Source organism: Rhinopithecus roxellana, chromosome 5, assembly GCF_007565055.1.
Source record: "Rhinopithecus roxellana isolate Shanxi Qingling chromosome 5, ASM756505v1, whole genome shotgun sequence".
Lineage (NCBI taxonomy): Eukaryota > Metazoa > Chordata > Mammalia > Primates > Cercopithecidae > Rhinopithecus > Rhinopithecus roxellana.
This window is the reverse complement of record NC_044553.1, coordinates 69,094,938-69,121,072: the sequence shown is the minus strand read 5'-3', so window position 1 is coordinate 69,121,072 and position 26,135 is coordinate 69,094,938. Positions and strand designations below refer to the sequence as shown.

At 40.8% G+C, this 26,135-nt stretch overlaps 1 protein-coding gene across 4 annotated transcripts in view; it reads right to left on the bottom strand.

Moving 5' to 3' along the window:
• The window catches only part of LOC115897719 (chromobox protein homolog 3-like), a 685,812-nt gene that overhangs the window by 375,869 nt on the left and 283,808 nt on the right, over window positions 1–26,135 (bottom strand). The gene's annotated exons all lie outside the window — the stretch shown is intronic.

Genomic DNA, 26,135 nt, shown 5'->3' with positions numbered 1-26,135 from the left:
CCAGGAAAAGCTGCAGATACTTTTCCAGACCCAAGATTGAAAGCAGGATGCCATTTTTAATCCAGGTACATACAAAGTCAGCCATTCCTTGGTGTCCTGGCAGCCTGGCTGTGCAAGCATTTTGGTTTAGGGTCAGAAATTGGAGCACCTGCTCTGGAGCAGGTTATGGGAGATCCACAGCTAGAACTGTGGGAAGTGCCTCAGAAGTAGACCCTGGAAATGTGCTATCCCACATCCCAAGCCTGGGGCAGGAGTAGAACTGTGACAGCTGCAGTTTCTCCTGGGTGGCAAGACTTGCAGCAAAGGCCAGCTTGGCAACCAGGAACTGATGTGTATGTGGCACTGCTGGTGTACCTACCCTGCTTTCCTGAGATTGGGGTGCAAAGTGGGGTCCTATCTTCTCCATCCCCAGAGAGAAAACCAGGTATTCAGAGCACCTGCTTGCCTGGACCAGCAGCCTGAGTTGCTCCACCTTTCCTGGATATAGATTGTGGTGCAGTCAGGTTCTCTCTGCTCCACACCTAGCAGATCTGCAGGCATTCAGACTACTCATTTACCTGCTTCAACAGCCTGAGTCACCCCACCATTTAAGTACATAGATTGTGATGTAGCAAGGCTATCTCTGCTCCATGACCAAGCAGATCTCCAGACATTTGGTTCAGCAGCTTGAGCTGCTCCACCCTTCCTCAAAATAGATCGTGGTGCAGTGGGGCTCTCCCTGCTTCATATGCAGGCAGAAATGCAGGTATCTGAAGCACCCATTTGCCTGGTTCAGCAGCCTGAGCCACCCAACCCTTCCTGGACATAGGTTGTAGTATGGGGTGCATGAATCCTCTCTGACACATATCTAGGCAGGTCTCCAAGCATTAAGAGCACCTACTTGTATAGTCTAACAACCTGAATAGCCCTACCTCTCCTGTGCAGAGACGTTGGTGTGGTGAGGGTCTTTACTCTGCATGCCCAAACAGATTTCCAGGCATTCAGAGCACGAGCTTGCCTGGATCGGTGGTCTGAATCACCATACCCCTCCTCTGCAGATAGCCTGGTACAGAGGAGCCCTCTCTGTCTCCCACCCAGGCAGATCTTCAGGCATTCAGAAGAATTGTTTGGGCCGGGCGCGGTGGCTCAAGCCTGTAATCCCAGCACTTTGGGAGGCCGAGACGGGTGGATCACGAGGTCAGGAGATCGAGACCATCCTGGCTAACATGGTGAAACCCCGTCTCTACTAAAAATACAAAAAACTAGCCGGGCGAGGTGGTGGGCGCCTGTAGTCCCAGCTACTCGGGAGGCTGAGGCAGGAGAATGGCGTGAACCCGGGAGGCAGAGCTTGCAGTGAGCTGAGAACCGGCCACTGCACTCCAGCCTGGGGGACAGAGCAAGACTCCGTCTCAAAAAAAAAAAAAAAAAAAAAAAAAAAAAGAATTGTTTGCTTGGTTCAACAGTCTGAGTTACCGTACCTGTCCTGTGCAGAGATCCTGATGCATGGATGGGGGTTGGGGAGGGCCTCTACACTCCATGCTCAGGCAGATGTCCTGTCACTCGAGCAACTGCTTTTGCTTTCCTGGTTCAGCAGTCCGAGTCACCCCACTCCTCCTGTGCAAAGATCTTGGTGTCGGGGCACCCTCTCTGCTTCATGCTTAGGCAGATCTCCAGGTAACTGGAGCACCCATCCTCCTGGATTAGAAGTTTAGGCCATCCCCCACCCAGGAGTGCAGAGAACTTGGGGCCAAGGAGGTTTCCTGACTCCATGTGTAGGCACATCTCTGGGTGCTTCATGGCTGCTTACTGGATTCTCCCTCAGTGCTGGTGCTTCTGCCTGCCACTGAGGAATTTGTAGGCAGCCCTGCCTATTCTGGTCTCACACTTAGTGGGCCCTGCATTCTGGGGGCTAAGCAGGGAGCTCAGATGACTGTGTATTCCATGAATCAGCCCATTGCCTGAGGCAACAGAGAACTTCTGCCAGTAAGGAATAATCAAGTATATACTCAGCCACATTGGCTGAAGCCAGCTCTTACTAATAAATGTCATCTTTGACATTTTGTCATATAATGACTAATAAATGTCATCTTTGACAGCTTGTGGATCAAACTGCACTGTCCAATATAACACCTGCTCAAAGAAATGCACAGGGCTATAGAAACAACCCAAAAGACCCTATCCAGCATTCTGTATAATCATACCCTCTAGAGAGAGGTGAAAAGGGAAACAGAAAATAATAACATTATATGGAAAGAAATAAAGAAAAAGAAAAATACCCACCCACATGAAAATAATTACAAAAATTAAAAATGCCAGAGTCTCCAGGTGAAAAGAAATGAGTGCAAGGATTCTGGCACAATGAGAAATCTGAATGTAGTGACATGACCAAAGATTGCACTAGCTCCTCTACAATGGTCCCTAATCAAAGTAAAAACTCAGAAATGACAGAATAATAATTCAAAGCATTGATTAGAAGGAAGCTAAACAAGATCCAGGACAAGGTTGAAAATAAACACAAGGAAACTTATAAAGCCGTCCAAGAAATGAAAGAAGAGATAAACATCTTAAAAAGAAATCAGTCAGAGTGTCTGCAATTGAAGAACTCACTTAAGGAATTTCAAAATACAATTGAAATCTTTATGAATAGACTGGACCAAGCACAAGAAAGAATTTCAGAATTTGAAGACTTGTCTTTTGAACTAAACCAGTCACACAAAAATAAAGAAAAAAGAATTTTAAAAAATGATCAAGTATTTGAGAAATACAGGATTATGTAAAGTGACAAAATCTATGAATTATTGGTGATTTCAAGAGAGAAGCAGAAAAAGTAAACAACTTTGAAAACATATTCGAGGAAATAATTCAAGAAAACTTCCCGAATCTTTCTAGAGAGGTAGACATTCAAATACAAAAAATCCAGAGAACACTTATACTATATAAAAAGAACACCACCAAGGTATATAGTCACCAGATTGTCCAAGGTCAAAAATGAAGAAAACAGTCTTAAAGGCAGCAAGAGAAAAAGGGCAGATCACACAAAACGGGAACCCCATCAGGCTAACAGCAAACTTCTCAGCAGAAAGCTTATAATCCAAGAGAGATTTAGGGTCTATTTTCAGCACTCTTAAAGAGAACAAATTCCAGCCAAGATTTCCATCTCTCTCCAAACCAAGCTTCATAAGCGAAAAAGAAATAAAATCATTTCCAGACAAGCAAGCACTAAAGGAATTTGTTGCCATTAGACCACACTTACAAGACATCCTTAAGGGAGTTCCAACCATGGAAACAAAAGAACAAGACCTGCTACCTCAAAGACACATGTAAGCACATGGCCCATAGGCCCTATAAAGCAACTGCACAATAGAAACTACAAAGTAACCAGCTAACAACCTCAAGATGGATCAAAATGTAACATGTCAATATTAACTTTGAATGTAAATGGTGTAAATGCCCTACTTAAAAGGCATAAAGTGGCAAGTTAGATAAAGAAAGAAAACCTATCCATCTACTGTCTTCAAGAGAGCCATCTCACATGCAACAACACTTATAGGTTTAATGTAAAGAGTTGGAGAAAGATCTACTATATAAATGGAAAAGACAAGAGAGCAGGGGGTCACTATTCTTAGATAAAAGAGACTTTAAAACAACAACAGTTAAAAAAAAGGATAAAGAAGGACCTTACATAGTGATAAAGGGTTCAATTCAACAAGAAGACATAACTATCCTAAATATATATGCACCCAATATTGGAACATCGAGATTCATAAAACAAGTACTTCTATACCTATGAAAAGACTTAGATAGTCAAACAATAATAGTGGGGAATGTCAGCACCCCACTGACAGCATTAGACAGATCATCAAGGCGGAAAACTAACAAAGGAATTCTGCATTTAAACTTGACACCTGATCAATTAAACCCAATAGACGTCTACAGAATACTCCACCTATCAACTACAGAATATACATTCTTCTCATTTGCACACAGAACATACCCCAGGATTGACCACATGCTCAGCCATAAAGTCTCAATAAATTCAAAAAAATTGAAATCATACCAAGCATACTTTTGAACCACAGTGGAATAAAAATAGAAATCAACACCAAGAAGATCTCTCAAACCCACACAATTATATGGAAATTAAACAACTTGCTCCTGAATAACTTGGGGTAAACAAAGAATTCAAGGCAGAAATTTCAAAAAATATTTGAATGAATGAAAACAGAGACAATATATCACAATCTATGGGATGCAGCAAAGGCAGTGTTAATGGGAAAGTTTATAGCATAAAATGCCTACTTCAAAAAGTTAAATCTCAAAATTAATGATCTAACACCATACCAAGAGGAACTAGAAAAACAAGAACAAACTAACCCCAAAGCTAGCAGAAGAAAAGAAGTAGCTAAAATTGAGCAGAACTGAATGAAATTGAGACCCAAAGATTTATATAAAGATTCCACAAAACCAAAAATTTGTTCTTTGCAAGGATAAAAATAATCAACAGACTACTAGCTAGATTAACAAAAAAAGAGAGAAGATCCAAATAAGCACAATCAGAAATGACAAGCGTGACATACAACTGATCCTACAGAAATACAAAGGATCCTCAGAGACTATTTTGAACACCTCTGTGCACACAAACTAGAAACTATAGAGGAAATGGATAAATTCCTGGAAACAATCTCCCAAGATTGAATCAGGAAGAAACTGAAAGACTGAACAGGCCAATATCAAATTCCAAAATTAAATGAGTAATAAAAAGCCTACCAACCATAAAAGGCCCAGATCAGGTGAATTCACAGCCAAATTCTACCAGATATACAAAGAAGAGCTGGTACAAACACTGCTGAAAGGATTCAAAAAAATTCAGGAGAAGTTTTTCCCTGACTCATTTTATGAAGTCAGCATCACCCTCATAATAAAACCTGGCAAAGACAGAACAAAAAAAAAAAAAAGAAAGAAAAGAAAAGAAAACTACAGACCAATATCCCTGATGAACATACTCACAAAAATCCAGAAGAAAAAACTAGTAAACTGAATACAACAGCACATCAAAAAGTTAATTTGCCATGATCAAGTAGACTTTATTCCTGGGATACAAGTTTAGTTCAACATAGACAAATCCAGAAATGTGATTAACTACATAAATAGAATTTTTAAAAACTATATAATAATCTCAGTAGACATAGAAAAATCTTTTGATAAAATCCAACATCCCTTCTTGTTAAAACCCTCAAGAATCTAGGTATCGAAGAAACATACCTCAAAATAATAAGAGTCACCTATGACAAACACACAACTAACATCACACTTAACAGGCAAAAGCTAGAATCATTCCCCATGAGAACTGAAATAAGACAAGGATGCCCACTCTTACCACTCCTATTCAGCATAGTACTTGAAAGTCCTAGCCTAGCTAGAGCAATCAGACAAGAGAAAGAAATAAAAGACATCTGCGTAGGAAAAAGAAAAGTCAAACTATCTATCTTCATGGATAATATTATTCTATAACCAGAAAACTCCAAATACTCTGCCAAAAAGGCTCTTAGAACTGATAAATGACTTCAGTAAAGTTTCAGTATTCAAAATCAGTAACATGTCTATACACCAATAACATTCAAGCTGGGAGCCAAATTAAGAATGCAATTTCACTTACAATAGCAACAACAACAACAAGAACAAAACACCTAGGAATACATCTTATCATGGAGGTGAAAGATGTCTAAAAGGAGGACTACAAAACACTGCTAAAAGAAATAATAGATGACACAAACAAATGGAAAAACATTCTATACTCATGAAGAATCAATATAGTTAAAGTGGCCATACTGCCACTACTGCAATTGGCCACTACTGCCATACTGCAATTTACAGTTTCAGTGCTATTTCTATCAAACTACCAATGTCATTTTTCATGGAATTGGAAAAAACTATTTTAAAATTCATACAGAACAAAAAAGAGCCCAAATAGCCAAAGCAATCCTAAGCAAATACATTGCACAATCTTAAACAATACAGTAAGGCTAGCGTAACCAAAACAGCACAGTACTGATACAAAAACAGACACATAAACCAATGTAACCGAATAGAGAACCCAGAAATAAAGCCCCACACCTATAGCCATCTGAGCTTCGACAAGGTTGACAAAAGTAGGCAATGGGGAAAGGAGTCCCAGTTCAATAAATGGTGCTGAGATAGCTGGCTAGCCATGTGCAGAAGAATGAAACTGGATCCCTACCTTTCATCATATCCAAAAATTAAGTCAAGATGGATTAAAGATTTAAATATAAGACATCAAACTCTAAGAATCCTAGAAGAAAGCCCAGGAAACACCTTTCTGGAAACTGGCCCTGGAAAAGAATTTATGGCTAAGTCTGGAAATGCAGTTGTAACGAAAACAAAAATTGACGAATGAGACCTAATTACACTAAAGAGCTTCGGCACAGCAAAAGAAACTATTAACAGAGTAAAACAACAACCTATGGAATGCGAGAAAATATTTACACACTATGCATCTGACAAAGGTCTAATATCCAAAATCTATAAGGAACTTAAACAAATTTACAAGAGAAAAACAACCCCATTAAAAGTGGGCAAAGAACATGAACAGATATGTCTCAAAAGAAGACATACAACTTGCCAACAAGCATGTGAAAAAAATGCTCCACATCACTAATCATTGGAACACTGCAAATCAAAACCACAATGAGATACTATCTCACACCAATCAGAATAACTTTTATTAAAACGTCAAAAAACAACAGATATTGGTGATGCTGTGGAGAAAGGGAACACTGTTGGTGGGAATGTAAATTAGTTCAGCCACTGGGGAAAGCAGTTTGGAGATTTCTAATAGAACATAAAAATGGAAATGTCATTCAACCTAGCAATCTCATTACTGGATATATACACAAAAAAACAGATTGTTCTGCCAATAAGACACGTGCACCTGCATGTTCATCACAGCACAATTCAGCATAGCAAAGACATAGAATTAACCTAGGTGTCCATCAGTGCTAGACTGGATAAAGAAAATGTGGGATATACATCCCATAGAATACTATGCATATGCAACCATAAAAATAATGAAATCATGTCCTTTGCAGCAACATGGATGCAGCTGGAGTCATTATCCTAAGCAGATTAACACAGGAACAGAAAACCAATCACCACATGGTCTCACTTGTACGTGGGAGCTAAACATTGGGTACTCATGGACAGAAAGATGGCAACGATAGACACTGGGGACTACTAGAGGTGGAAGGGGGAGGGCAAAGGTTGAAAAACTAACTGTTTCATCTGTACTCCGAACCTCAGCATCCTGCACTAGACCCAGGTAACAAACCTGCACATGTACCCCCTGAATCTAAAATAAAATAGGAAAAAAAAGCAACTACAAAAAAAAGATTATTGGTGGTGTGGTAGGTGTAGAAGGCAGACTGGGTTGTAATGAATGAGGCTGTATAATTTTATTTCAGTATCTCAACTTTGCTTCTGCCTCTATGCTTATCTTAGCTGATATTCCTAGTTACAAAGCCTAAAGCAAAATCTCATGTGCTATCTCGTTATTAAGGAGCATGGGGGAAATGGAGAGTGTAGCACAGAGGAAAGAGGAGCAACAATGAGGATGTCCTTATGCAAGCTGGGCACTGTTTGGTAACAAGCACCACTGATTGCTTGAATTTAAACAACCCTAGCAGAGAGACTTTCTGAGAGCAGTCTGCCTAGGAGGCAGAAGAGAGAAAAGTCTATTCCATCTTCAAGGGACCCCAGCCTTCTTCAAAGATACTGGGCACTTTCAGAGAGCATCTTTAAGTTCTGCAGGAAACAGCCAAGGAAGCCAATGCCCAGAAGAGCAGCTTAGTCAGCGTGCAGTTGCAGTGTCTATCTACCAGCCTGCCTCACACGTGGGGCATCTTGACATTTAGTAGGGTGAGGGTGGCAGTGACAACCTGACTCCACAGCCATAGAAAGAGCACAGAGCCAGGCAATTGTGCAGATGGAGACAGGGAGGCAGGAAGCACATTCACTGTGTCCAGTATAGCATCCCGCTCTGGCCCCATGGTTCTACCCATGAACATGGATGTGGTCTTTGATCAGATCTACTTTTCTTTCTGTGTGCTTCAGCCGTGGACATTCATGGCAGAGGAATTATTCTCTTTGCTAAAACAGAGATGCCCAGCTATACCCTATGAGAGGGGGTAATGGGTCATCCATATCCATCATGCTGCCACTAATGAGGAAAGAATCTCCTTCTCAGGAATAATTCTCTTGCTTCCAAACCCCAGAGAAGGCAAATACTTCATCCTCTCACTCCCATTTCCGAAATCACACTTTCTGACATTGTTTGAGGAAGTACTTTATGAGACTCCTAAACAATTTTTTCTGAGGCTGGTAAAGTTTGCAGAGAAATTGTATTCCAGGTAGGGCTCATTCTAAGAGATGTGTACCTGGAGCTTAGTTTCATTCTAGATACACATCATCCTGACTTCATCCTACTTACTACAATCTCAGTCTTTCAATTTCATAAGAAACAGCCTACCATGGGAGAAAGAAAACTTCGAGTTTCAGAACCTGGGGGAGTTGTAGGCCTTCCTCTTATTTGCTCTGTGTTTCTGGTGAAATTTCTTAAACTCTCAGACCCATTCTCTATCTGCCTCTAACACTTTTACAGCTCCAAGTAAGTTCTGTATGAAGTTTACACGTATATTCTTATTATTAGGGACTCCCAAAGTGTGTGAGCTGGGGCAGTAGTATGTGGGAATACACGGCTGGAAAGATAAAGGTTGGTACACAGATAGTCTGATTAAGATTAGCCTATTAAAGGAAAGCCCTACAAGATTAGGAAGGTATGTTTATGGCTTTAAACAGACCACTACTCGGGAAGCCACCAAATGGTATCAAATGTTGTACAGCATATTACTTGATCCTGGTCCCATGTAATGGGCCAAGAAACTCAGAGGTTGGAGGAAAAATGATTTAAGAAAGAAAGAACTGAGAGTGTTATGTAAAGACATAGAGGCAGCTATGAAGTATGGGGGCCATTCTGCTGAGGAAATGTCAATGGAGTTATAACTCAGAGAGAGTCTTCCTTTTTACTCATACTTTATTCAATTAACACATGTTTTTGAAGTACGCTTTGTACATCTAACACTGTTAGGTTGTATGTAGGATATGGAGTGAATAAAAATTGTGATCCTTTTCCCCCCAAGTTGATGAAATCTGGCTGCTGTTTTAGGATACCACACCTGTAACAATAAAGAAAAAAGCAACATATAACAAAGTTCATGTGGTAAATAAAATGATAGGCAATAAGAAAGATATCTAATGTAAAACAGTGTCTTCTTGGCCGGGCACGGTGGCTCACTCCTGTAATCCCGGCACTTTGGGAGGCCCCGGCAGGTGGATCACGAGGTCAGGAGAGTGGATCACGAGGTCAGGAGATCGAGACCATCCTGGCTAACATGGTGAAACCTCGTCTCTACTAGAAGTACAAAAACAATTAGCCAGGCGTGGGGCATGGTGGCGGGTGCCTGTAGTCCCAGCTACTCGGGAGGCTGAGACAAGAGAATGGTGTGAACCCGGGAGGTGGAGTTTACAGTGAGCCGAGATTGCGCCAGTGCACTCCAGCCTGGGTGACAGAGCAAGACTCCGTCAAACAAAACAAAACAAAACAAAACAAAACAGTGTCTTCTTAATGGGCAGTGAAAAAAGAGGATAACATGATAGTAGATAATGTTTATTGAGCACTTACTATGTAACAGGATCTTACATATACTACATTAAATCCTTATAATAATTGTAAGGTGAAGAAAGTGAGGCAAAGGGAAGTTATGTAACTTGACCCATGTCATGCAGCTATTGAGTGGCAGAGACAGGAACAAAAATAATGAAGTCTAAAATACAGATCCATGTGGGCAGTCAAGAAACTTGAGATTTACTGAAGATGGTGCTTGAGATGTACCTGATGTTTAGTTTCATTCTATAGTCACGTCATCTAGATTTACCAGAGTATAAGTTACTATAGGTCATTTTGGATTCCTCTGGTCAGGCACTTGCTAGTCAGTGAATGGTTACTTGTCAAAAGAAAATGAGCTGAATAAAATGAGCTGGGGAGAGGTAGGCAGAGAAGCATCGAGGTAATCACAGAAAGTGGAATGGCAGAAGCAGAAGTGGGAATAAGCATAACTCTGCCTTCATCCCCAGGGCAAGCCCTAGATTACATCCAGGAAGAAGTCCAGGGGCACAACTGAGCTTTGTGATACTACCTAGGAGATGGCAGAGCTGAAGCATGGACCAGGGCTCCACAATTCCCGTAACTGAGACAGGAGCACGCTGGTGTTTCACACTGACACTATGAACAACAGATGTCCTCTGACTTGGTGACTCGTCTTTGCTCTGCAAATACATATGCTACTGTAATGGCTAAAAAATTACTTTGGACTCACAGTTCAAATGGCTAATGTGGCCTCGAGTTTTTCCCAGGAACTCTTGCCATGTTTAAACAAACCCCAAGAATGACTGGGTAACACCCTGAGAATTGGCACTCAGTGGTATGCCAACAGCCTGGCGATCCGGAATGCTTCTGTCTGACTGCTTTTCCAAATTCAGTGTCTCCAAATCCAACCATGAAATGGCTAAGAAAAATGCCTCCATCCATCTTTTCCAGGGCATTCACCTCTTCCACTTCCTCACATGACCCTTTCCTACTTCAGCTGCTTTAGTTGGACTGTTTTTCCTTCCTCACCCTCCCACTCACTTCACAGAGCGGGTTTTAGTTTCTATCTGGTGAACACCCCAGTGAAAGAAAGCCAACATTTTTTTCAATCAGGAGAGGGAAGAGTGGAACTAGCCATCAGGACAAACTTATTTCATCTAGCAAATGTTCATCTGCTATTTTAACATCTTAGATCATATGGCCGCAGCAGCCAAAGCCCACAGAGCAATAGGCCGTACTGATACAATTAGCCTATGCGCCCTCCCATTCCTGGAAGTGCTTTTCCTTGCTTATCCTTGAATATCAACAGTTGTTAATTTCCAAAGACAGGAGATAGAACCTAACTCCCAAATCCCACAAAGAGAAGAAAACCTGGCTCCCACTCACTCCTATGTTCCCAGTAACAGTCCCCTAGACTCTACTTTATGGTTACATTGAACAGTTACACTGAACTTTTCCACCAATTATACACTTGGTTGGAGCCAACATTTGTTCCTTCCGTATCATGTTTTTAGTAATTAGAAAGTAATTCTCTGCAGCAGAGAATGCTCCAGCTTGCCAAGAACAAGCTCTGTTGATGACTTCTGGGTGCCGCAAAGGGTTTTGCTGTGGGCTCCATTACAAAAATAATCACTTCGCTGACTGTACAGAGTCAATTTATTCTCTCAACGTGGGCCGGCATTTGCCTAGCATTCTCCTAAAAGAATTTCCCTTTGAAAACTGGAATTTTGTGTATAGTTCATAGTCAGATCCAAGTTAGCTAGAGATAACGAAGGTCTTTATTACCACTTTTAAATATCAAATGTTGGAATCAGTGAAGTAGAATGAGCTCATTATTACTCACCAGATGGTATGAGGAGTCACGAAAGATAATCAAACAGTCTTTACTATGACAAACAGTGGGCTTCCCAGCCCCCAAAATAGTCTTTGCTCCATTCTAGATATTAGGGTAAGCATACGATTATTGTCAATGTATATAGGTAACCAGTGCTGGATTCACATAGAACTATGAAATCAGCAAAGCTGACCTTCAGTGTGTCTCCCATCCTGAATGTATCTTCCAGCTTTATAGTTTCCTTTCAACTTTCATTTTGAGATGCCTTTATCCTAAAGTTTCTCTATAAAATACAGGAGAGTGTTAACGACTGACACATTGTTAATGTTGATAGGAAAGTCGTTTTGGCCTGATGGGATTTTTCTAAGATGTATGCGTGAAATTCTAGGCACAAGCCATTAGGGGGAGCAGTTGTGGTTTTGTGTGGTGGGTCTTCCCGGTCTTTGTGGAATCAGAATTTAGTCTCACAGTTTCCTGCAAGTGCGTGACCTACTTTACCAAAATGTGGAGATGGCTCACTCATTACCTGAAGAAGAACAAGGATGTAACTACTGTTCTTTAATGCTAATATGGAGGGTCACATTGTCATTTGTAGTTAGGAATGACTTTCCCTGATAATAATGTCTGTTAGGTTCTGGCAACATTCTTTCAGACCTGTAAGTCTTAGGTAATAGTTATTGGATAATATTCATAGTTCTCTCCGGCAGTGAATAAGTGGCGAAGGTTAAATTATTCCAAAAATGGATGTGGGCAATATTTAAGAAATTCTGATTTTATGACTTATGTTGCCTTGAAATATAACACTTTAATCATATATTTATATAATTTTTACTTAAAAGGAACTCAAAATATATTGCAGATGTTATTAAGGCAAGGAGTATAGCACCATAATAGCTAGGATTTATTGAGTGTTTCCTATGTGCCAGGAGCTTCAAACAATTCTACATCCACATGGCAATCCTAATAAATAGATATTATTTTTATTTATTTATTTCTTTTTTTTAACAGAGTTTCACTCTTGTTTCCCAGGCTGGAGTGCAATGGTGCAATCTCGGCTCACTGCAACCTCCACCTCCCAGTTCAAGTGATTCTCCTGCCTCAGCCTCCTGTGTAGCTGGGATTACAGGTACCTGCCACCATGCCCAGCTAATTTTTGTATTTTTAGTAGAGACGTGGTTTTGCCATGTTGGCCAGGCTAGCCTGAAACTCCTGACCTCAGGTGATCCACCTGCCTCGGCCTCCCAAAGTGCTGGGATTATAGGCATGAGTCACCAGGCCTGGCTCTATCATTCTTTCTAATTAACAGATGAAGGAACCGAAGTACAGACATATTAAGCAGTTTGCCCAAAATCACAGGCAAGAATTTGAACCCTATTAGTCTGACTCCAGAGCTTGGGTCTTAGGAGCACCAAAGGTAACCATTACTTATGTTTAAAAGGATAAAATTAGGAATTTATTGAAAAATATAAGTGGTCAAGCTGGGATGGAAAACTAGTTTTGTTGTTGTTCTTTTCTCATTCCTAAGCAAGAACATGTTTTTTACTGCCTATCCCACTGAATTCTAGCCAAAGATTTCTCTGTAATAGAACAATAGAATAACTTTCCAAAATATGGTAAGAATGCAGATAGACTAGCAGTGGTGTAAATTCACTTTCCCAAGCAGGCAAGGAGGGTGCAGAGGGGTTAATCATGATGAGCCATGTCAAGGGAGGACACTCCCAGATACAGCCTAGGCCATAAGGCCCAAGGCTCTTCTCTTTCTGGAATTCTGCTCTATCCCCTTTTAGCCTGTGAACCCAAAACTAGAAAGTTGCTTGGCTCTGCTTCCTCAGTTTTTGCTCTTGACACAGCAATCCAACGTTACTTACTCTTCATTTACTCTACACCTACCCCATCCATCCTCAACAGACCATGATATCAGACCTTGGTTTTTAATTCCCCTCCCTTTCACTTAGTGCTTTAGGAAAGACATTCTTGACGTTGGACCAAACCTCACTATTATTAACTCAGACCTGAGATACTTCTTCTGGTATGTGACATTATTTAACAGATTTCAAATACTCAAAACTGGATTTTCTTAAACCTCTAATGCCTCAGAATCATAGATATCTTTAAAAATATGGATTCTAAAGAAAACATGTCCTTGAAATAGACATATATTTATGGAATAAGAAACAAAAAGCATTAAATGAGAATATACATTGTATGACAATTATTTGAACTTACACCTGTAATTCTGTGAACTTTTCTGTGTGTTATACTTCAAAAAAACAAAATTTACCTTAAAAAGTATACGTTCCTGGGGTTTTTCTCCAGGCCTCATGAATCAGCAATTCCTGCATTAGAGTCCAGGAAATTTTATTGTTAAATTGTCCTTAGTCATTCAGATACGCAATTAGTTTGAGGAACTACCAAAACTCCTAGGACAGCAAATAGTATATTAAAAATTCCAAGGCCAGGAGGATGAGGTTTATTTCACACAAAGAGAATAATTTTGGAAAACAATTAGATCGGGAAAATGTTCATTTTACTCCTACAAAGTCATTGCCACTGCCTGGGTAAACAGACAGAGAATATAAGTGATGCAGGTCCCCATTTTAGTCGAATGAGAGCCACCTTTCTTCTTTCAGCTGCAGCCCAGTGCTGTAGAGACAACAGCACAACTGCAGAATGTCACTATCTGAGAGGCCCTTTACCCACATTCTTGTCCTGATGAGTCACTCACTCCTTAAATACAGTAGGTAACCTTTGTGTACTGAATCCCTCTGAAATCACGCAGCGGGTCGACAAAATACAGGGAAAAACAAGCTTTCCCTTCCTCCTTCTGTGGTGGCAATAACTCAGTTGTGGGCTGCAGGAGGTCCTTCCGTGCCAAGTGAGCAAGTTATGGGGTTCCTGGTAAAGAGAAGTTGCTTGTTTGGATCAAGTTAGATGGATGTAAATTTTGAAAAGGCCAAACAAAGGGGTGATGCTCTCTTGTTTAGCATTTGTACTAATTTATCTTCACAAAGAGTCATACAAAGGCTTAAAATAAAATCAACCAGTCTCAATTCTTCTAGGCGGGGAGAAAAGAAACGTCCATTAGGACACCCATCTTTAAGATGCTACCTCCTTCAGAAAAGTGGCAAAATGACCACAAGATGTTTGTGTACTAACTTAATGTGTACTAAACTGAATGTACACAAAACCAAATTCTTGAAATTCTGTCCATTTACCCTTTCACCCATTTCCAAAATTGCACTTCCCCAGTCTTTCCACCTAATGAGTGGCTCCATTATTCACCATGATAATTAGGTAGAAAACCTAGGAGTCATCCTTGCCTCCTCCCTTTTCGCATGCTCACTAAGCAATCCATGAAACCATTATGATCCCTTACCTGGTGTAGTTGATGCTGTTCTGCACTACCCTGATGTCTCCCTTTAGAACTAAAGTATACGTTCCTTATGACTTCAGCAGAAGTACTGACCAGAAGACATCAGCCATTCTGTCACTGTCCACCCTAGAGCTGGTACAATAGGTGTATTAACAGAGTAGCCATGGTCACAAGAGTGGAGCCTATGCTTGGTCCCATCAGTATGAGATTTCACTTACCAAAGCTCATTTGCTTATTACTGCCACTAAGTTGTTTTTTGTTTGTTTGTTTGTTTGTACTTTTGTTTGTTTTTTGAGACAGAGTCTTGCTCAGTCACCCAGGCTGGAGTGCAGTGGCACCATCTTGGCTCACTGTAAGCTCCGCCTCTTAGATTCATGCCATTCTCCTGCCTCAGCCTCCTGAGTAGCTGTTTCTTATTTCATAAATATATGTCTATTTCAAGGACATGTTTTCTTTAGAATCCATATTTTTAAAGATATCTATGATTCTGATGCATTAGAGGTTTAATATACTATTTGCTGTCCTAGGAGTTTTGGTACTGGGACTACTGGTGCCCGCCACCATGCCCGGCTAATTACTTTAGTATTTTTAGTAGAGATGGGGTTTCACCATGTTAGCCAGGATGGTCTCGATCTCCTGACCTCATGATAAGTTGTTTTTTGTTTGTTTGGTTGTTGCTTTTTGGTTTGTTTGTTTGTTTGTTTTAATGGAGTCTTGCTCTGTTGCCCAGGCTGGAGTGCAGTGGTGTGATCTCAGCAATCTCTGCCTCCAGGGCTCAAGCAGTTCTCTCGTCTCAGTCTCCTGACTCACTGAGACTATAGGTGTGCACCACCACACCTGGCTAATTTTTGTATTTTCAGTAGAGACCAGGTTTTGTCGTGTTGGCCAGGCTGGTCTCGAAATACAGAGCCACTAAGTTTTTAATATTTCAGCCACAAAGACCAAACCAGAGTCCCCAATTTGGTAGCATCCCTAAGTGAGACAAATTACCCATATGCTGGTGAATTAACTACACTGGATCACTTTCACCCTGAAAGAGGTTGGCTTTGCTTGATTAGACTTAACTCATCTTCCAGCTAATAACTTTGCCTTTCCTCCCTGCAGGGCCTCACTGCCAGCACTGTTATTCAAAGGCTTAGAGAGAGTGTGATCCAACAACATGAGAGCCAACATAATACACTATTGCATCATTATAGATACATATTGCAATATCATAATTGCAGAATCCACTTTATAGCATCAGAGATACCCAGAGACTTCTGGCCTGGCAGTGCTGTGGACTGTCCTTGTGAAGGTGCAACTCTGAAGCCAGCTTGCAAATGAAGTACGTACCTTAAATCAATGACCATTACATGATGTTGTATTATCAACAAAGGAAGAATCTATGGATGTGGGAACTGCATAGTAGAAATAAGAGTAACTCTGCTTACCTTCGCTCCCAGTGACCCACTTGGGGAATCTGTGCTTCCCATCACTATACTCGAGGTTTTGTGGGTCTGTGTTTCCCAGAGACGGAACACTTCCACCAAGGAACATATGAGTTTTATTAAACTTTGTAGTACAACTACCACCCAGTCACCTTGAGCTTCTTGGCCAAGAGAGCAAAGATAAGGAAGGGAATCACTGCCATAGTCGAAGTGAGCCTGTTTGTTAGGAGGTAGGGCTGCTCTATCGTGTTGGAGTCAGGGAAGAACATATTTGGCACCCAGTGATCCACAGGGAATCTCTTGGTTCTCCTCTGACCCATTTGACAGTACATGGGCAACCAGAAGGGCATGGTGACCAGAGCTCAGACCCCTTAGGAGTGAGTGTCTGAGTCTGTCCATCACATAAGCTAGTGGGCCAGCAGAGGAGTGAGCCAAATGCTGAGAATCTACAATGGGTAGTAAAGAAGGTCAGTGTTAGTTATAGTCAACAGACCAGTTTTTTTCCCCTGGAAAAACAGACTGGTAAGAATCCTAGAGCAGCTATTGCCAGATGGGATGAAGAAACAGGAAGCAGCTGGATGCAGATGGCACAGGAGTTGATTGTTGTTGATACCCAAATGCCCATTTAGGTTTGAGCCACTCATTCCCCCAATTGCTGGAAGCATCACTTCCTGATGGCTCATAACTTAGTCCCTTCTCAGGAATCGACCTTCATCAAAGGGAGCTGCCTCACTCAAGCTTGCACCTCCTTTCCAGGGGTGGCCAATGTCTAATGATTGTTTGATGAGGGGTTACAAAGGCCTGACCACCCATCCCCACCTTTGCCTCCAATTGAGACGTCAGCTCAACCACAGTTTGAATTCTTCCTCTGCCCATTCCTGCCTCCTTCACTCCCTTATACAATCTGTTCCCAAACAAACTTCACAACCATCTGCACTCAAATCTCTCTCACAAAGTCTATTTCCCTTTGAATACAAAACCTTTACTCCACTCAGCAGCCAGGCTGATCCTCAAATGTAAGTTAGGTAAGGTCACTCCAGATCATGGTTTCCCCATCACTCTTAAAATCAAAGGTCCCTCCCAGGACTCGTAAGTGTCTGCATCCTCTCCAGCTGCTCTTCTCCTTCCTCACTCCACTCTCTGGCCTTCTGGCTGACCCACCCTTGTCAAGCAGTCTCCCAGCTCAGGGCATGAGTGCTGCCATTCTCTCTGCCTGGAGTGGGCTTCCTCCAATACACAAACGGCTTGCCACCTATCTTTATTCAGGTCTTTGACTAGCTACCACCTTGATCGGAGGGGCTTCCTTTGTTCACCCTAAGAAAAGTACACTGTGCCTACCTGTTTTGTTTTTCTGAATAGCCTTTACCACTACCTCATACTCTCTTATTAATTGCTTGATTGATGAGTATTTTGTCTTTCTTCCCCCATTATAAAGTAACATCTATGTAAACAAGGATTTTTCCATTTTTCCCGTTCTGTCCACTGCTGTGTCCCTCGTACCTAGACAGAACTATTTATATTAGTAGGCTTCAGCAAATAGCTACTGAATTACCAAATAAATATATAAAATAGCAGATGAATAAACAGTATGTGGTGAGTCCACATATCCAAGTATACAGATTTTCCCAAACAAGAGTAGGACAGTCTAAAGCATGCTGACAATGACCCTCTCACTAGTAGTACACACTCTCACTCCAAACTTGGACTGAATCACGTTCATTAGGAGTGGCCCATTGCTGACTCAAATTTTTTAATGGTCCCCACAGGCTAATGAAGAATTCAACTGGTTCAGTAAAAGCACAAAGGTCTTTAACATGTCTGATGCCTTATTTCTGCAAAGTGTTGTGTAGGAAAGGATTGGATTTGGGTGCTTGGGGTTTTGTTTTTGCTTGTTTTTCTTTTTTTTAAATCACAATGCCCATCATATGCTTCACCTAGCAGTCAACAGATAGGACATGGGCCATTTTATCCAAAGTCTCAGCTACCACAGCAACAAGGTAAAGGGCACTGAAAGAGCTCAGATAGGTGCTGTCACTCAGAGTTCAGGTAAAATTACAGGAAATGGGTCCAGATATGGAAGAAGAGATTTCACACAATGGTGCTTGCACAATCTTTGGAAGGGCTGGAGGAGAAGTTGCTTTATTCAAGGTAGCATCACCATAATTACAGGGCTGAGACTGGGAAGAGCTGCTATGCTGCTTCCACTGTGGCCAGCGCCCCAGCTGTGTGACTGCCATGGGTTGGCCACCTGGCTCTGGAATGTGAATTTCCACCTCTGAAAACGTTCTCCCTCTCCTGACTTTGCCCACTAGCCCCCATAGCATCAGGAGACCCAGCTCCCTTGGACAGTCCCTACACTGGTAGAATGCCCATTTCATTGGTAGAACTGTATCACATCCAGAACCTAGTTGCACATTAGTCTGTGAAATGTTACTTTTAGTCTTCCAGATACAAATAGGTAAAATAAATGGTAGAAATGGATGTTGGGTGAAATAAGCTTTGTCCAGCAAATGTGCTAACGGTGAGGAGCTTCAAATGGGGCCGGTCCCTTCCTTTGCAAGAATTAAGTTTAGTATTGGGATGGTTTTTTTGGAAGACAACAGGAAGCGCCATTAACAGATAATGCATTCTATGTAATTAGTGCTTACTTTATGCTTGGCACCATACAAAGCATTTAATATTCATAATCGCATCTACCACATCTCTATGACTCTATGAAGCCAGTAGTTAGTCATATTATTTCCATTTTACAGATGAGACAATCAAGGCCTAGAAAGTTTCAGAGGTGTGCCAAGGACATACAGAGAGTGAGGAGCAGAGCTGGGATATAAACTCAAGGCCAAAGCTTTAATCACTAGGCCACTTCACCCCACCTCCAGCTTAAACCATGTATCATAGAAAGCTCTTCACTACTCGCGTTCTCTCTCTCTCTCTAGCTCTCCTGCTTTCTTGTTTTCTCACTCTCACCTTCATTCTTGCTTCCAGTATATAACGCCTGATATGATGCATGTATCCATACATTTACATATTCATTGTCATCAAGGGACTCTAAAACTCATACATATCATGTTTCAGCACTCTAAAAGTATTAGTTCATTTCCAAACATAGCTGCATGAAGAAGGTTTGAAAACTTCTCTGAGAAATGGCACAACTCTTTGGATAATAGAAGTGGGATGGTGGGGAAATACCAGTGTCCCTAGTAAGAAAACTTAAAAGACATTTCAAAATTCTCTTAGTCATGCATCAAGGAGTCTTGAGAAAGACCAGTCACCCCAGCTATTTTTGTTGCTGAGAAAATTTAAACACTTCTATATTTGTTTTGTGGTTTCCTAGGTTATCTTTTCCAGAGGTCATTCTGGATTGTAATTAAGTGAGAAGCAAGAGGGGGTTGGGAAACATAGATGAAGTAGAGTGGCAAGCACATCATCTTCCTGCTGAGAACCCCCTGCATAATCTTAGAAAGCAAGGTGGAAGGGTCTGGCATTGTTGAATTGAAGTCTACTTAGTATAGGTTCTTCTGTGCAACCCTCTAATTTAGTCCTCACAAAAATCCTGTCAAATAGAAAGTACTGACTCTGAATGATGAGTAGACTAAGCCAAGGTTTAGTAACTTGTCCACCCTCACACTGACAGTAGGCCACAGGGGGAGGATTCAAACCCACGTCTCTGGGTTCTTCTTGACAAATCACCTATGCCCCACTATCTAGATTCTAGAGTTTACTTTGCTGAGATTGTCCTTTCTGGTTGATAAGACTTTCAATTTTAAAATAGCCTGAACCAATTATTGTTATATATTTGTGTGAACCTTGCTCAGAATAAAGTTCAGTATCACCAGTGAAGTTGGATCAATATTGGGGATCGTGTTTCCCAGAGGAGGAACATTTCTTCCAGGGGACAGACACAGCAAGAGTTTTCTCTCACCCACTCACTCAGGTATGGCTCTCACCCAGTCACTCAGGTTCCTTGGCCGAGGGACCAGCAGGTGAAAAAAGGAATCACCACCCTAGTAGGGTAAATGAACTTGATCATAAGGAGAAGATGGTGATGCCCCACCACAGTGGAGTCGGGGGAGAATACATTTGGCACTTGGATGATCCACAGGGCATCTCTTGTTTCTCCTTTGCAATTTTGACAGTATTTGGACAATGACAGCATAGAGGCATGGTGACCAGGGTCTAACAGTCTATTGCTGAAGAAAAACTTTATAGAATTATGAGGAATTAGCAGCAGTTAGAACAAACTATGGGCACAAGAAAGTGCCACAGGAAGGGACAAGGTACACAAGACAATTGTCAACTTAGAAATGTTTTCTTCTGATTATGGCAGCCTTGAGGATTTATGCTGAGGTCATCAGCATAAACCTTGGTCCCACTTGCTAATTTTAGTCATAAAGATGAAAGGAGGCTATAAAATCAGAATTGTTTCTGGACACTTCTAGAGCTTGCTATTCATGGTCCTTTTGATCTGCTTCAAAAACTAAAGGCATCAAGATGTCATGAGCAGGTCTGTGGCCTGTGCTTTCAGATCACTTGAACTCCCCCCACCTGAATATGGTCCACACCTTCCTCACATTTAGATTCAGTCACCTACTATGAGAACTTGAAAAGCAGCTTAGGATTTCATTTACATCTAACAAGTAGTCTTTCTTGACTGTTAAGGTTAACTGAGGGACCATGTGAAGCCAAACCTTCCCTCAAATGCCTTTTCTATATGTTTCTCAATAAACTAAGCTTACATTAAAAAAAAAAAAAATGAATGAATGGTAAACGAATAGATGATGACTTGCTTTCTCATATGCAGCCAAGAATACAATTCCTCAAGTCTCTGAGTGATATAACAAGGGGGAGGGGAGAACATTGTTTCCAAAGGGCCTCTATTGAATATTTAATGGATTTATTCATTCAATCATTATTTTTTTCATTCATTTGAAAAAAAAATCTACTATTTTCCAGGCATCGTGCTACAGGCTAGGGATCAAATGCAAATATCATCTAGTTGTATCCCTGAGAAATTTAAAACTGAGTGAAGGAGTCAGGTAATTTAATGTTTGTAGCATAAGTGCTTTAGCAGAAGAAGACATGAAATTCTAATTTCTGAATAGTATGGAGGATGAGGATTGGAGAAGGCAAAAGACAGAAGGCAGTATTTGAACCAGACAACATATAATAAACAGGTGATTGCTAGGTAAGGAGGAAGAGCATTCCAAGAGAAGATGTCAAGCATCAAAGTTGTGACTGGAGAGTAGCTAGAAGTCCAGTAAGGTTAGAGCAGAGGGGTCATGAGTATGGAAGAGTGGCTGAGGGCGAAGATAGAAAACTATGTGGGGTCACTGCATGAGGGACCTTGACTACCAGTTTCAGTGTATACTGTTGCTATTTGACAGGTGACAGGGATTCACAGGTGTTCTAAGCAGGAGAGTAATCGACAGTATATGCGCCCTTGCCTTCTGCATTCCTAACCTTTAGTGGCTCTCTCCTACCATGCTGGCTTCACTGCTCCTTTACTACTCATGTTCTTCCTGATGTAGCCTCATTATGGGTACTGCCCAAGGTTTACTCTTACTTCTTTCTCTCTTTTTCCTGATGAATAATTCCTGCTTCCTAATCCACCTATCAGCTCTCTGTTATTAACTCAAATCCTTATCATCTGTCTGCATTTTTTTTTTTTTTTTTTTTTTTGAGATAGAGCGTCACTCTTGTTGCCCAGGCTGGAGTGCAGAGGCGTGTTCTCGGTTCACCATGACCTCCGCCTCCTGGGTTCAAGTGATTCTCCTTCCTCAGCCTCCTGAGTAGCTAGGATTACAGGCACGTGCCACCATGCCCAGCTAATTTTGTATTTTTAATAGAGACCAGGTTTCTCCCTGTTGGTCAGGCTGGTCTCGAACTCCCCACCTCAGGCGATCTGCCCACAAAGTGCTGAGATTACAGGCATGAGCCACCACGCCCAGCTTTGTGTATCTTTTATTCATTTTCAGTCTATTTTCCTCATAATATATATGTCATCACCATTGTAATGTGTGATGGCTTTGGGATGCATCAGCTTGGCTAGGCTGAACACATTTCCCTGACTTTCCTTTCTAGTGTGTTTCCAGTTAGAGTTAGGCTACAAGAAACATTTTCTTTTGAGAGTTAGAGTGCAGGAGGCAGGCAGTGGTGAAGACATGCACCTTCTACCAGTGACTCAATCAAACTATAGTTTGAATTCTCCAGTAAGAGGAGATGTAAATAAAGCCCCAAATCAGTTGATTTTGAGTTCATCAACAGAGAGATTATCCTTGGGTGCTGCACTTAATTAGGCAGAAGTCATTTAGAGAGGGACTAGGCCTTCCATGAAAATCAGAGACACCACCAGGCCTGCACCCCTGGACTCCCTTCTTTTTGTGGGCTTTAAGCCTCAGCTGGAGCTCATGGGGTCCTGCCTGCTTGTGATCATCTCTTTCTGATGCCTGCTCTGTAGACTTCAGGCTTACCTAGCCAGACGTCACAATTGTGTGAGCTAATCTTACATAATAAGTAAATCCATATCTATATTTATATAATGTGCATATGCATATAATTATACATATGTATGTATACATATGTATGTGTTAAAATATATAGATGTGATTTATTGAGAGAGAGAGAGAGAGAGAGAGAGAGAGAGCTCCCACCAGTTCTATTCCTCTGATTGAACCCCAACTGATATAGAATATTCTACTCTCACTGTCAATTTTTTTATGCAGAATAAACTCATTATCCTTTTCCTCATTCTACACCAAAACCAACTCCCTATTTCATATAATTCATCATACAATCTTTTCCAGAATTTGAAAAAGAGAAAGATGCGTCTTTCTTCTCATCTATAGTATCCAGTAACTCCTAATTCCACACAGTTTTCCTTCAAGGTCTCTCTCTTCTATTCCAAACCAGGCTCTCCTTTTCTCATGCTATGATGATTTTCCTTCTTCCTAAAGCTTTTCCCTGTCTCAATTCTCATCCTCTTTTAATGCAGTCTCTATGGAAAGACCTTTTTACACCTCCCTACATACTGCTCTATTTAAAATGATATACTATTGCTACAAGTTAAAATCTTTAGTTGTTTTTGTCTGTTAAGATAACATTTAAGGCTTAACAAAATATTATCTCATAAGAAATATATTTAGAATAGTAGTCATAATACCAAAAGTACTTCTATGTAAGGCACTCTGAGAAGTGATTTTTACAAGTTATCTTCTTTAATTCTCACTATAATCCCATGAGATGGGTACGATTATCCCCAGTTTATAAGTGACAACACTGAGGCAGAGAGAGGTTAATTCATTCCCCAATTTATACATCCAGTACGTGGTGTATCTGGGATTTGAGTCTGAGCCATCTGATCCGAGAGCCCACCACTCTCATGATTCCTGATTTGAATTCCACACTCTCAACTGACCTGGACTCTCACTGTTCTTGAATATAATTCTCATTTTCTCACCTGCTTATGTAATTTCTCTCTCAAGGGACATACTTCCTCCCTGCTCTCTCACTTTCCAACACCTGGGCTGGATTCTAGTCCTGCCCTCATTCACCCATATCATAAGCCATGCACATTTCTCTCTTCTCATGACCTGCTGCATTTACTGTTGTTTGACTGGTTGATTTGAATACCTCAACTCTCCACTTAGTCTGTACAGCACCATGTTTACATTACTTTTATACAGTTAAGAAGCCCCCTCTCCCACAAACACAGATGTTATTAGTGCAGTTTTGAAGGAAGAAACAAATACACATAAACACTGTTATCTCTGGAACATGAATGTCAGGTTTTTCAGATATATACCAGATAATTTGGGTTTCTCTTCCTCAAGACAAGGTAAAAGCAGCATCCATTCTTTTAATTCAATGGTATCTAACCATGTGTGTTCTGACTAATTTGATAAGTTTATGAAAATGCTGAAGGTAAAAATACAAAAATTCCCTAAGTGTGACAGACTTAATAGTGGGGTCCTTGCTGAACAATTTCATAGTCTTCTCCCTTCGAAAATCATTTCAATCCAAACAGGTTTGGGGGTATATTCGTGACCTTTTCCCAGCTTTTTACATTCCTGTGTGTGGGTCTCATTGAGTTTTGATAAGAATTGTGTAGAAAGGAAAAGGAACACTGTCCCTGCCAGAAAAAGTTGGGATAGATTTATTCTAGCACATTGGTATAATCACCCAACTTTTTACAAATGTTAGTTGACTGAATATTGTTTCTACTGGTTCTTCGTACATCCTTCTATTATTTATCAAAATACCATTGGTTGTTTACACCTCTCCCTTTGAAGGACTATGTGTCTTTACTTTATTTATTTATTTTTAAGACAAAGTCTCACTCTGTTGCCCAGGCTGAAGTGCAGTAGTGCAATCACGGCTCACTGCAGCCTCAAATTCCTGTGCTTAAGCAGTCCTACCACCTTAGCTTCCTGAGTAACTGGAACTACAGGTGTGTGTCATCACGCCCAGCTAATTTTTTTATTTTCTGTAGAGATGGGGGTCTCACTATGTTGCCAAGGCTGGTCTCCAATTCTGAGACTCAAGGGATCTTTCCACCTTGGCCTCCCAAAGTGCTGGGATTATATGCATGAACCACCATGCCTGGCCAGAACCATGTGTGTTAATAATTTTTTTTTTTAATGTCTAGCACCCTCCCTCTAAAATGATTGCTAAGTGAATTAAAGGGGAAGAAAAAGAACTGTTTGATTACATGTTCTATGAAAGCATAGTAATCACTGATTTACAAGCTCAAGATGTGAGTTTTTTCCTCACTCTTTTTATAATTCCTCAACGACAGGTATTCCCTTGTACCACTCAGTGAGAAATGTTCTTTTGCTTTGAGCAATATAAAAGAGATCCTTGTGGTGAACTGTCCTGTATCTTGACTCAGGTGGTAGATACACAAACCCATACATGCGATGGAATTACATAGGAGTAAATGTATACACACATGAGTATGAGTATAGGTAAACTAGGGAAGTCTGAATATCTAGATAAGATCTATGGGTTGTGTCAATGCCAATATCCTGGTTGATATTTAATTGTGGTTTTGCACAGATAACTTTTGCGAGATGGGGAAAACTAGGTAAAGGGAATGTGGAAATTCTTTACATTATTTCTTACAATTGCTTGTGAATCTACAATTATCTTAAAATGAAACCTTTAAAATAAAATGACAATTTCTTTACTTACAAGAGGTTTTATAATGACTTGGGATTGTGAGACAATTGACATGAAGGGTGATTAATCCATGACACTGTTAACCCTTCAAAAATCTCTTTTGGATATACAACTTAAAAGATCTCCCAAGACCCAACGTGACACAGAGAAAAAGATATGATAAAATGGCCCTTGGCTGGAATTTGCCTTGGAGCTACTTTCTGCTTTCTCTCCTCTAATATTTGCAGTGGTGTTGTCGCATACCGTGAGGAAAGTCGGATAGCAGGACATTCAAACATATTTCTGCATTCATTTTTTATAAGGCTATAGAGATATTACTGAAGTTTCCCTTTGTCTGTCAATGAATAAGAAATATGTTTCCAAATCAGATGCTAAAATTCCAGGAGAATGTTTGATTCATGGTGGTATTGGTTCACTTCCCTGTATAGTAATAATAATATAATAGTAATAGTACTAATAGTTGTTGTTTGTGTGGTTAATGTTGTGACTGCACTAGGGGCTTTCCACAGTCCAAAACCTGGTCAAAACATTTGCTATTCAAATAAACTATTTTCCTGTGAATTGTCTTCATTACCATGGAAACGCTACTGCAGCCCCTCTGAATTGGGAATGGCTGGCATAGGAGCA